This window comes from Pyxicephalus adspersus, chromosome 3 (genome assembly GCF_032062135.1).
Source record: "Pyxicephalus adspersus chromosome 3, UCB_Pads_2.0, whole genome shotgun sequence".
NCBI lineage: Eukaryota > Metazoa > Chordata > Amphibia > Anura > Pyxicephalidae > Pyxicephalus > Pyxicephalus adspersus.
Window position 1 is genome coordinate 31,408,775 of NC_092860.1, and position 12,575 is coordinate 31,421,349.

Consider the following 12,575-nt stretch of genomic DNA (forward strand, 5'->3'; position numbering starts at 1 on the left):
ATAAATTTAGGGATTATCCACATAGCACGTGTGAACACACCATTATCAGGATTATAATGACTATATGACACTGCATTTAAATGAGTATTCATCTTGTAAATATGTATACAACAAATTGTTTAGAATCAGAAAGAGTCATAGGAATACTGGGAAAGGGTTTAGTAAACTACCACTGCGTAATGTCTGATATTTTAAATTTAGGATATACATTCACATATCAGGTTATTTTAGAAATGAGATTAAAATACATGGCTTTAAAACATGGACTTTGTCCATCCTTCAATCTTAAACTGTTTATACTTACTCACTGCATGTTACCTTTGGAGAGCAGGTGATAATACCCAGGGTGAGCTACAAATCGCTCCAGCCATTGCTTATAGAAGACCATTGACCTTATACATGTGGCAGTGCTGGTGCTAAGTGACTGGTCCAGCAGTATTTATTGGAGTAGGTCTTATGCGCTTCCATATTCAAACATATTTTTTTTCTTTGCTTATGTAGTGGGTTTGATTGTTTTTTTTTCTAGTTTATGATAACACATGTTGAGACAAGTGCACCATAAAACTGCAATAGGTAATTATCACTTATATTTGAATGAAAATGTATACACTGCACACTGCTCCAAATCCAAAAAAAATATGTAAACACATATTATGCAGTCGCATTTGTAAAGAAAAAAAAAACCTGAGAAACTAAATACATGGTCAATAAGGTTGTTAAGGTATCAACTAAGGTTACAACATTATTTAAATCTATCCTTATGTTGGTAAACAGCACACAACAGATTCCACTATTTTATTATATATTTATCATAAATTATTCCAAAATGGAGAAGCCATTAAAAACAAAGTAAACCCCATGGTTCAGTTACTTGTAGAACCCATTTAGTAGAATGACTACTTAGTACTTATTTTCTTCCAGACATCCTAACAGGTCCCTTTCATAACATTTGCATCAGGTTGAGGTATGGACTTTGATTGGGTTGTTGCAACACCTTTATCCTTTTCTTTCCCAGCCATTCAGTTGTAGATTTGTTGTTGTCTTTAACCATATTCACTAAACTAAAGCTAATTCACTTTGCTGCGTAAACAGCCTGTTTCCTTTTAATAAATCAATCTCAATGCCCCAATAGGATATGCCACATTTCTAGCTTAGCTTGAGAGCTTACTAGTTCAAAGATAGCAATTCTAAAATTTTCTGTCAAAACCCCAAATATATGTTCTCACTTAATCTGAACTTTTCCATTTCTCAAGATTAATATTTTTGGAAGAAGATTTCTAGGAAACTTGATGAGTTGTTGACCTTTAATCACCTCAGGGAGGTCCACCAGTCTAAGGTTATTATGTTGTGATCTGTTTTTTATTTTATTCAGCTTGCTGTGTATTGAAAGATTTTTTTTCTCTCAGTTGAGATATTAAAACAAACATCTTGAATCATTAGGTCCTTAATTAAACCTATGATTCTGTGTTCTAATCCTCATCCCAAAGTGAAGACAGCTGTCTCTTACTTCACATATTCCTGAACGACCTCCAAGAGGGGTTTAATTTCTTGACAACTTGAGTATTTATGATGTCAGGCACTTTCCTATTCTTTTCAATTTGTTAAGTGCCTTATCTTTATTACAAATGCTGGATCATAACAAAATACAGTTTATGATACTTATTAATGAAGGGGTCATTATAGAAGTATTGGGAAAATATACTGGAACCAGCTAATATTGAAAAACTTAATCTTCAAATTCATCTTATGTCCTTAGATCAAATAGGTTCCTGCTCAGAATTTAACTGACCATAGTTGTTCTGTGAATCAATATGTTTATATACAACCAGATGGATTTTTTACCACAAAGTAGCGATTCATGGTTCACCAAAACTGAAAAAGAGAAGACTGGAAAAGCATTGGTTGGTCTGATTTCTGCTGCAACAATCAGATGGTAGGATCAGATCTTGGTGTACCAACAAAGCATTATGAAATGCATAACTTACATTAGTATTGCTGTTGACTATGTTATTTTCTTTATGACTGCGGTTGCCCCATTTTCTGATTGGTACGTCCTTTAGGATAACAAACTATTAAGCTCAAATTATCTCAAATTGCTTTCTTGAATATTGCAGTTTCAGTTCACTGTACTCAAATAGCCTTCACAGTAACTAGATATCAGTTCACTAGAGAACCATTAGGATGTGGTGGAATGGGAAATTTGCATCATGAACATTATGCTGACAATTCTGCACAAAATATATAAAGCTAATATGTCAATAGAACCAAAAGACAAAGGAGGAATATTTCCAGAACCTTGTCAGATCTATTTCATGGAAGAAGTAATGCAGCAGTTCTGGAGGCAGAAAGGGGTCCAACTCTAAAACAGAAATCATTGCAACATCACCGGACAGACCCCAAGTTTACCTACCTGTGTCACTGGTGTTGCAGCTCTTGCCCTTCCACTTCCCCCTGCTGGGAGTTTGCACCTTCAGACTTTGAGCAGCGTGTTTTTCTGCTCCGCTGTAGTTCCAACTGTATTGCCCCTGACTGAGGGGGGCACCCTAAACAGACTACCTGTCGTTCCCTGTCTGCTTTGTAGATAACGCTGTCTGAGGCTGAAGTGTCATTTGGTCCCATAGTAGGTCTGGCCCTGATAGCACCCCATAGAGATTGAATGGGGACAACAGTGAGCTGCTTAGTACCGGCCATTGTATAATGTGCAAATGCTGGTTTTTAGGAACCTGTACAGTAGTGCAAATGGCCAGGCAGCTAGTGTGTTGCCAGCTGTCTGGAGCTGCACATAAACTGTAGCTCCTGATGATGTTTGAACATATCCTAAGTGTGTAGATTGGATATAAACCTCATTATGGCAAAATTTGCAAATGTCTAATAAATACAGCTTATGCAAAGGTGAATCCGTAAGCCTGGGAATGCTTGCAGTGCAACTTTTTACCAATACAATCATCTAGAGTAATGACTTGGTTGTAATTCCTCTTTATTTTATCCAAAACAAAATAAAAATAAAGTTTGCCTTTGTGTGCACTTTTTTTTATATCATTTTTTATTTAACAGTAAATTAAAAACATTTCTCAAACTGCCCTTAAACTGGCCTTTAAACCTTTTGCTGACTGTTTCAGAAGCATTGTTAAAAATATGAGTTTTCCTGTAAGACGTGATTTATGACATCAGCGGTAATCTCTTAACATTTCTGATAATGATTTCATCACACTTCAGGCACGTGTATTTCTGTTTCTATGTCAACCTCTGGATGGATTCCATTATGTCTCCTTTGGTTTACTTTTGCCATGACACGCGGATAGCTGTGCAGATTGTAATATTGTTTCTGCCATCTGGCAATTTTATTTGCACTTAAACAGCTGTTCAAACATCTGTCCACTATCTTGTGACTCAGCTTGTTTTACATTTTTGTATAGCAGTAGAATGGGCTAGATGTCATTTTGGACACGAGATATTGATTTCCTTCCAGCTAACTGAAAATGTCTGTTTTGTAATAAAGCAGAAAAAATTACATTTTGTTTTATCCAGTTAAGTATTTATATGTATATATATTATAGCTCTGAATTAATTATAATACAGAGTAGTAGCCGACACTATTTATTGTATATATCTGTCCGTGCTTTTTGTAGTTGAGTACTTTCCAAAACACTTTTGTTCGGTTTAGTTACCTAATCTAGACATGCCTATCAGACAGTCCTGCCAGGGTCTGACTTCACTCTTCCCAACTAAGTTAAAGCAACACAACTTGGTCAAGGACATTCCTAGCTGGTGGATGATTAGTAAATGAGCAGCAACAAATCTGTCAGAACACTGCTTGTACTTCTCCTATTAAGCAGCTGTGTTAAACCTTGAAGCACAGCAGTTAAGAGTAGAAAACTACAAGATGCAAGCATGTCCGTACATTGCTTGATTTAAAAGTGGCCATTAAGTTACTTTTCTAGTAATGCAAAAGCCAACTTCAAATGTAGGTGTAACTGAAACTTTTTCATTTGTTTTAAAAGTTAAAACTTCTGCCTTGTTTTATTTTTTCTTACTAGCCCATGAAACAGGATCCCGAGCCACACACTGATGTTATCCCAAACAGACGTTTATTGTTACCAAAATGGACATTGTCTTCACTGAGTATTCAGATCTCATGTGTGACAACTTTCACCCTAAACATCCTGTACAAACATCAGATAGACATCAGAAAATCGTTGCTGTAATTATCTTTTATGATAGTTTTGTGGGACAGATGAATGGATGAATGCTGTACACATAGCACCGTTTTGTTCACTGGAGAGGGAAGAGGGAGGACGAATGAGCTGCATTCACACGATTCTCTCCTTCATTCCTGATCCAGAGAACAGATCAGATTTTAGTTAGTCTAAAGGCTTTGTCCTCTGACTTTAAATAAATAGAATTGTTTGGCATTACATTGTTGGTGTGGATTTCAGTTTCCTGTTACCTTTGCTGGTGTTTGAAGCTCAGACGAGCTTCAGACTCATCTGCACAGTGCTGATGCTATATAGTGGGTCTTTGGATAAGCAATATTAAGTTCTTCAGAATGCATATTATAATTTTTTGTCATATGTGTGCAAGTGGGGAGAATTCACTTCCTCTCCCAAAGATGCAAGAGATGTTAGAGAAAAAAACATAAGTATTTTGAAGTATTATAAAATATTATAAGTATTCCCAAAGTATAGGTAATTCTTCTAGTACAGCGGTCCCCAACCTGTGGTCTGCAGACCACTGGTGGTCCACTAGACATTTTTTGTGGTCCATGGCTCTGGCCGGTGCACCCTCCAGCGGGGTCAGGAGCTGTGGACCATGTCTCCTGTATGCATCCCAGGCTCAGGGTTGGAAACAACCCACCGGTTGTACAACCCACAGGTTTAGACCTGTGATGGGAGAGTGGACAGGTTCTGGCATCATGACGTCACTCTAGGGGAGGTTTCTCCCCCTTTGAGTGACACACGGCTCCGTCTTAGGACACAATTTGAATTTTCCTTCACATTCTTTCCTAGTGACAGTGTTCATTAGTACAAAAAGAGAAAGTGAATTTTCCCAATGGGGGAAAAAGACAGCAGACAGTAATATAAACTTGACAGAAAGTCTTAACCTTCCTTATTCCATTCAAAACAAAACATAAAAGAGCATGGAAATACATTTTAATGCAATATTCTGGTCATTTGTGAAAATGTTCTATATGATGTATTACAAACTCGCAACATGCAACTTTGTAGATTTTTTCCAATCCGCTGTAAGGTCCCATAGGCATTGCTCTAGGAACTGTTAGGTGGTTGTGCTTGAAATGGTAGTTACATACATGCAATACAAATTAACAAAAGCAAGGAGATCTCTGTCAGATAAGGTAAAAACAGACATTGCACAATTACATTGTTTAGATTTATATTGTTTATATGTAGATACTGAAAGTTGGAATTCACAATTGCTCTTAAACCATGTGATCAGAAAAAGTTCAGGAACTGTCTGTGAAAGCCTGTATTATATTTTTAGCACCTTTTGTGGTCCAGCAACAGGCCAAACACCTCCAGTTTAAAATATTAGTTGGGGTCATTGTAAACAGAGGAAAAATGAATCCCTTGATGGCTTGTATGGTACACAGCACACAAAGTACTTCTTTACATTTAAAAAGAGAAATAATCAAATCCACTCAGTCCTTTGGTGCTGAATCCATAAGACTGATTTTACCTAGTAGCTAGTTGTAAAATAGCATAGTAAAAATTGAATTTATGGATTTTGCCGAAAAGTATGTTTTATATTATCATTATTGCTTTTGCAGCACTCCATAATTGTGTCAGATGGTACTCTCAGCACTACACCATAGCTGAACACAGCACAGGATTTTTCACAGTGGTTTCTGTACACTATTTCAGGTTAAGACAGAATAGTTTCGAGTCTAAACACCCTTGCCCTTGCCATTTAGAAACAATTATGATTTTTGATGCTAAGAAAACTGGCAAACATATGCTCTATTTGATGTCCCCCCAACTTTTTCATCATGTTTTAATCATTTACTTATTCAACTTATACTTTTATTTTCACATTTCCACTGGGAAAATTATTATTTAGGCTGACTTAGGGCAGGTTCACATCTGCAGCAGGAGAAAGCCATCCCGTGCGACTTCCAGCAGCTGAAGATTTAACAGGGGGGCGGCAGTGAGGGGTACTGAACCGCTGACAGACATCCCCATTTATTTCCTATTGGGTTGCCATGGATAGACTCTATGTAGTGTCTCCCCCAAGGCACATGTATGAGGAAGCAGTAACCCCACCGCAGCCTCACTGCCAGTATGAACATAGCCTTTTTGGCATGATTTAAAAAACAATTGTTCATTTAGTTTTCATTTCAGTTCATTTCAGTTTTCATAGCTACAACCTTCTGTTGTTGTAAATACGGACCGTTTTAGAATGACTGTTTTCTACCACTACAGTTTTTAGACTATAGAATGTTCTAATAGAAATATAACCCATTCTACTAGATTTCTGCTTCATATCACTGCATTAAACTTACAATGTTTTGACTATGAATATTTCATTTGACTAATAATTTTATTGTTAATTATATGTTATATTTTGGTAATTTGTTTCTTGTTTTGTAAATCTGATTTTTTTGCAGATATTATTGTCTAAACTTGTCTCTCAGTGTCCATTTATCGGCATTTTATTGTCATTTACAAAGTATAAAGGTTGCAGCTGTTCTTACCAAAAAGGTATGAATATGTAAACTGCTAAAAGATAGATTGCCTTGTGCCTAGGTGTTCTGCTGAAAGTAGATACACAAGTTGAACAGATCTACTCTGCATTGATTACTTTGCTTAATATATTCCGGCTATTCAAAATATACTCTTGAAGAACATGTTGGTTTTTATCACTGTAGGGCTCATAAATGTGATTATCTGTAGGAGAAAGTGCTAAATTAAAGTTGGGTCTACAGTACACATATTTATAATTGTAACCAAACACAGCAGAATGTGTAACTGTTGGAAAATGCTGTATGTAAACATCACATGTAACATTTGATTGCATTTAAAACCTGTTAAAATTAATATCTTATTTATCACTTCCTTATGCCAAGAAATCGCTGTCTCTTGGGAGCTACACAGGAATGCTCCATCCTTAATCAAGTCTGATCCTTCTGAACTTTCGGCCTTGCACAATTGTACTAGTTCTCCTCCTAATCTGAAATAGCTTACTCTGATTTCACTGCATCAAGTGAGCCTTTCACAGTGTGCATAAGAGTTTACAGCAAGTAAATTAAAGCCCTCCTTACTTCCTAGCTTGATGATGTCCTACATGATCTAGCTATTCTCTGCATCTGAACTGGCTTGCCACTGCCGTTGGGTTTCAGTCCATAAACTAATGAAGAATGAGTCTCAGAATCACATATGGGCATTATCTACAGTAATATGCATATACCTGCAGCCTACTTAGGAATACCCACCTCTCTAGACTGACATCAAGTCATTTTGAAATTCACACAACTTCTCTGCTCCAACCCACTTATTGCATTAGGCCTGAGGACTAATGGAGTATGTTAATTTTAAATAGCTTCTGGTTAGCTACACAGTATTCTGCCTGACCCCCTCAAAAGCCATGCCTATATTGCAAGTAGTACAGAGACCGGAGCTAAAATAATACACGTAATGCAAATGGAAAGTTCATATTTTAAAATATCAATAGCATTGTGATAAAGGAAGGCAAAATAAAAGCAGATTAAATTTTCTTTTCTTTTACAATTCCCAAGTGGGGTATTCATGCCCATTTAATCCTGGTGACTTATGTTATCAGTACAGAAACTGATGCAAATCCTTCATACCAAATTTAAACTCCTTTTTGGGTTGAAGGCTAACTTGTCGGACATTTACTTTTATGCCAACTTTCTTTTTGGTGTGGTGAGCTATGGTGTTTGGGCAATTGTTGGTATTTAACATTTCATATATCTATACAAATTATTTATGTAATTTTTAGATGAAAATGTTTACTTTTCTGTTTACTTTACTGGCATCACAGTTCTCTTCTGAATTATGGTATATAAAGTGATTGTAGCTGTGTTAGGGCACTCGTAACAACACAGTTTTGTACTATACATGACGCAAGTTTTTTTCTTTTTAATATTTTCTTTTCAGGTCAATGTTTTTGAAAAAATCTTCTTAAAGTCCAAACACTTCAGAAGGTACTCCTAAATTCTTGTCCCAGAGACTGAACTGTTAGTGCTAATAAAAACCGCATCACACGCGGTACTCAGTTGTGCGGAAACATGGCGCCAACTGGACAACATGATTCATTGGCTACCAGTGGCACTATATGTTCATTATGGAAATGCTACAAACATGTTACGTGCTAACTGAATGTTTCTTTTGTAACAGCTTTGAGCCAGAATGCTGACTTTGTTTTCATACTTCCTTCCTACTCACCCACTGTCTATTTTTATGTCATTTACAGCTTTGACAAGATGTGGAAAATTCCTGAGATATTTCCTGAGTATCCAGGTGACCCAGTATTCAGAAAGATATAAGGAACACATCAGCAGTTCTCTGTTTATAAATAAATACATTCTGAGGATGTTTGAGTGGTTTTTGCTTGTCTAAGGAGTAGTTTGTGCAGAAAAACAATTACATTATAAAACAACACAAAACAAAGTCAGAGAGTGCCAGGTTAGATCAGTCATTCAGAATTGGAAAAAAATGAAATGCAATTATTGCAAAATGTCTTTATAAGCGTTCAGATTTTTTTTAGAAAAAAGTACAATGCTACCTTTAATACAATCTAAAAAGGTAGTCACTGTTCAGTGCTTCTGACATGTTGAACACTCTATGAAGAAACCACTTGATAGGAAACCTAAAAAAATTACCTAGGGTGACATTGCTCACCTCGAATTTTGAAAATGCTAGTTTGTTCTCTATCATGCTGATCCACTGGCTTCCACATGTCGGTGCCCACACTGACCCTGAATAAGTATGCACATCAAGAAATATGGCATCAAATACTTGTTTTTGGTCATTGAAGTCAAACAGGTTCAACGGTAGCAACCTATGTATTTGAGTACGGGTTTCCCTTTATAGCATATCCGTGAAGAGCTTTAATCATTCAATATAGTCTAACTGGGAAAAAAGTCTTTGTTGAGCTTGCTGTCTTTTACAAAAGTGAATAAAGATTAGCCCTTGATATAAAACACAGTCCATAGAAGGACAATAGCTACTGCATGGTATTTTTTTTTTTACTTTTATACCATCACCTGCTGAATACTTTCATCCATACAGTGGAGAGACTTGCCACCTATGTACTGTCTTTTCTACAGTGTATGATAACTCTCCACATCTTTTCCTATCTTGTAATATGACAATGCGTAATACTGGGTATTGTTATAAATTTATATTGATTCGAATTCTATTAGAATAAATTAAAATGAAGCCCGGAAAAGGCAAGATCCTTACGTCTTTTGCAGCAAGGGACCAATTACTTTTAAAGTTAGCCTAATGACCCTTTCGCCCTGTTTAAAAAAAATAACAGAGACTGCTATAAGGAAGAATTGAGAATAATTGCACATTAATGAGACTCAGCAAATGGTGTTCTCAAAATAAAAACTTACCAGCAACATAGTTATTAACTAATTAGTACACTATAGCTGTGCCTGAAAAAAACAGAATTCAATGGTAGGTAGGCTGTATTCCCTGTATGCATTTATAGGTTTTATTTCCTATTCTGACTAGAATGTGTAGTTACAAAGAGAATATTAAACTGTATTGTTTCACCCCTTCAGTTACCTTGCTGCATTCACTCACACATTTGCAATGGTAACAGAATACCAAAACAGTAAAAGCAAATTCTATCATTTTCTATTTCTGCCCTCTTTTCTGTCCTGCTTTGAGAGTACCCATAGATAGCAGGAACTGTAGTCTGCTAGAAAGTTGATATTTTCAGCTTGGTCAGACATTGTTTTTCTTCGACCTGGTATAACTAAGAGTAAATAAGTTTTAATATCATAATTATATATTTCACAGCGTATACTTTTTCTGCTTTTGTTTCACGTATTTATATTTTCCAGTGGAAATAGATGGGATGTGAGAGAGAGGGAAGGGGTACTGTTGTTAGGGACAGCTGCTACTACCACTTTTTTTAAGGGAAAAAATCAGTTGATTGCCAGCTCACCTGTACAGTGATTGGCTTATGGAGTTATAGCTCCACATAGACAGGATCATCACCCAAAATTAGATTAACCAAACTCCCTTCCACATCCGCACAGTTAAACTGCTTGGCTGGTATCTCCCGGGTGCACATCCGGGTGCTGAGTGCCCAGGAGTGGCAAACCACACCGCAGGTAACCAGGTTTGCATGCAGTCTTAGTGACCTAGTGTCATCTAATGGCTATAGTCAGTACCTGGACACTTTACAGGACTAAGGTTTGTAGTGACTGTCCAATATATACTTTTCTCTTCAGGCCTGTCTAGTATAGTCAGGAAAAGCTGTCCTAGAAAAACCTTATTGTAGTAGAACAAGATATGTCATCTGCATAATTGCTTTAATTGCAGCTAGTTTTACAACAAGTAGCCCTGCTGTCAAATTTAACAATGACTCAGAGGCAGAAATATCTTAGAGCACGTCAATGTAACATGAAAGAATCTCCTGTTACTATTGACATTCATTTACAGACCAGATGTGCGAATGAGAAAAAAATAATTAGTAGTACAAAGTCTGTCCAGTGAATAAGGACAATTGCCAGCCTCAGGTTCATTTTAAATGAGAAATTAACCCTCTAGCTTTCTGGTATGGTAATTATCTTTATAACATACACAGGATGTGCCTATACAAATCTATTCAAGATATTAGTGTTGCATCACAAAACCCATTTTCGAAATTACCTTAGAGACAAGGTTTTTATTTTTTAATGTTTTATGCCTATGATTGGATTGTGAACGCTGGCTCACTTTACCGCATTTTATTTTATACTAATATAAATCAGGATTAGAAGGTGCAAATCACCATCCTTCTAAAATTAGAATAGCATTACACCCCATGCCATGTCATGCAGTAATTAAGTTAAAAACAGTAAAGTATATCTATAGCTACAACTATTTTTAAAGGTTTGGGTGGAGCAGAAAAGTGTAAGGCCTGAAAGTGGTTTAATTGTGACATAATTAATTTGGATATGGTCTATACACTCTTTGTTAATTCCTAATTACTATCCCATAGTGACTAGGCTTTTGCAAAATTTGCAAAATGGTGGTCTGACTAATGAAAACATTTGCCATTTTATACCTCTTAAATATTTAATGCCTTTGCAGTTATAGATTCTTAATAAATTTAAAGTTTTGGCAAAGCCAAACTTTCTATTGCACATATAATTCAGGACTTAAAACTAACCACTAAAGAAGATTTGTGTCACATTAGTAATAAAAAAGATATATAAAAACTTAGATCCCTACATGGTGAAACTATTGTTTTAAGTCAAGGATATAGGCACTGACTATTTTTAGTATTTAGAAAACATACAGTAACTTCTAAAATCTTATGCAAAAACCCAAATGAATAGTCCTAGAAATTTTTACTAGCTGCAACAAGATATAGAGGATTTGCTCTCTGGAAGAATCTTAAAGATTGCAGCAGGGAGTTGTTGATTTTTATTAATACTAGACATAAAATATATCGAAGGTGTAAAAACACTGATTAGAAGCACTCTGTAATTTAGAGTTGCAGCGCAAGGCAAGCAATATTTAATATGAAGTTACACTGCGAGCACAGTAAGTTTCTATATCTCATAGAAATGTCTTTTCCAAAAGCTGAAAGAAATAACAACAAACACATTTCTTCCTTCTAAAATAACATTTTGGAAAAACTTTTTTTGAGTTCAGAAGTTCTGTTTTTTCCCCAAATCTATTGCAATAAATTACTTGAATAAATATTTACCCCACCCCAGTGTCCACTCCAACACACAAAGCATTAAGGCCATTGGCTGAAATAATTTTATAAGGTGGAGTTCATGTAAATCAGAACAAGGATCTCATTGGTGGGTCATTAATCAAATTATTTTTATTAAAGTGGATTTGGATAAAACAGGTAAGGATTTGATCTCATGTCAGGTTTAACTGTTGTTGGGGTCTCTCATAATATTAGCAACAAAAACAGACATGAAAATGCTTTTTTTTTTTTTTTTAAATGAAATCTTTCACCATGGCAGATTTGCTCTTCTTGTGTGGCAGAAGTAAGAATGAACTTAGAGAGAGGACCCTAATGGTATGTTTTACTGCAAATTAGAATTCAGCTGACAAGCTAATTTTTTTGCATATTTTTTTCATTTTGGTAATAAGCACAGTAAACAAACAAACTAAAAAACGCAATATAAAAAAAACCCATAAATCATTCATATAGTACAACCCCCCAAGTGATAAAAGTATAACATATTCAAATCTTGCAACTTGAAAATATGGTCATATTTAAAGAAAGACCCAATAAAGGGAAAAGACCGTAAAGCTAAAATAAATGGGTCAGATAGAGCACGAAAGAAAGACTCCCCCATCCCATTCTTTTTAACGCTCCAACTGCATCTCAAAGCCCGAGACAGAATAGGGGAT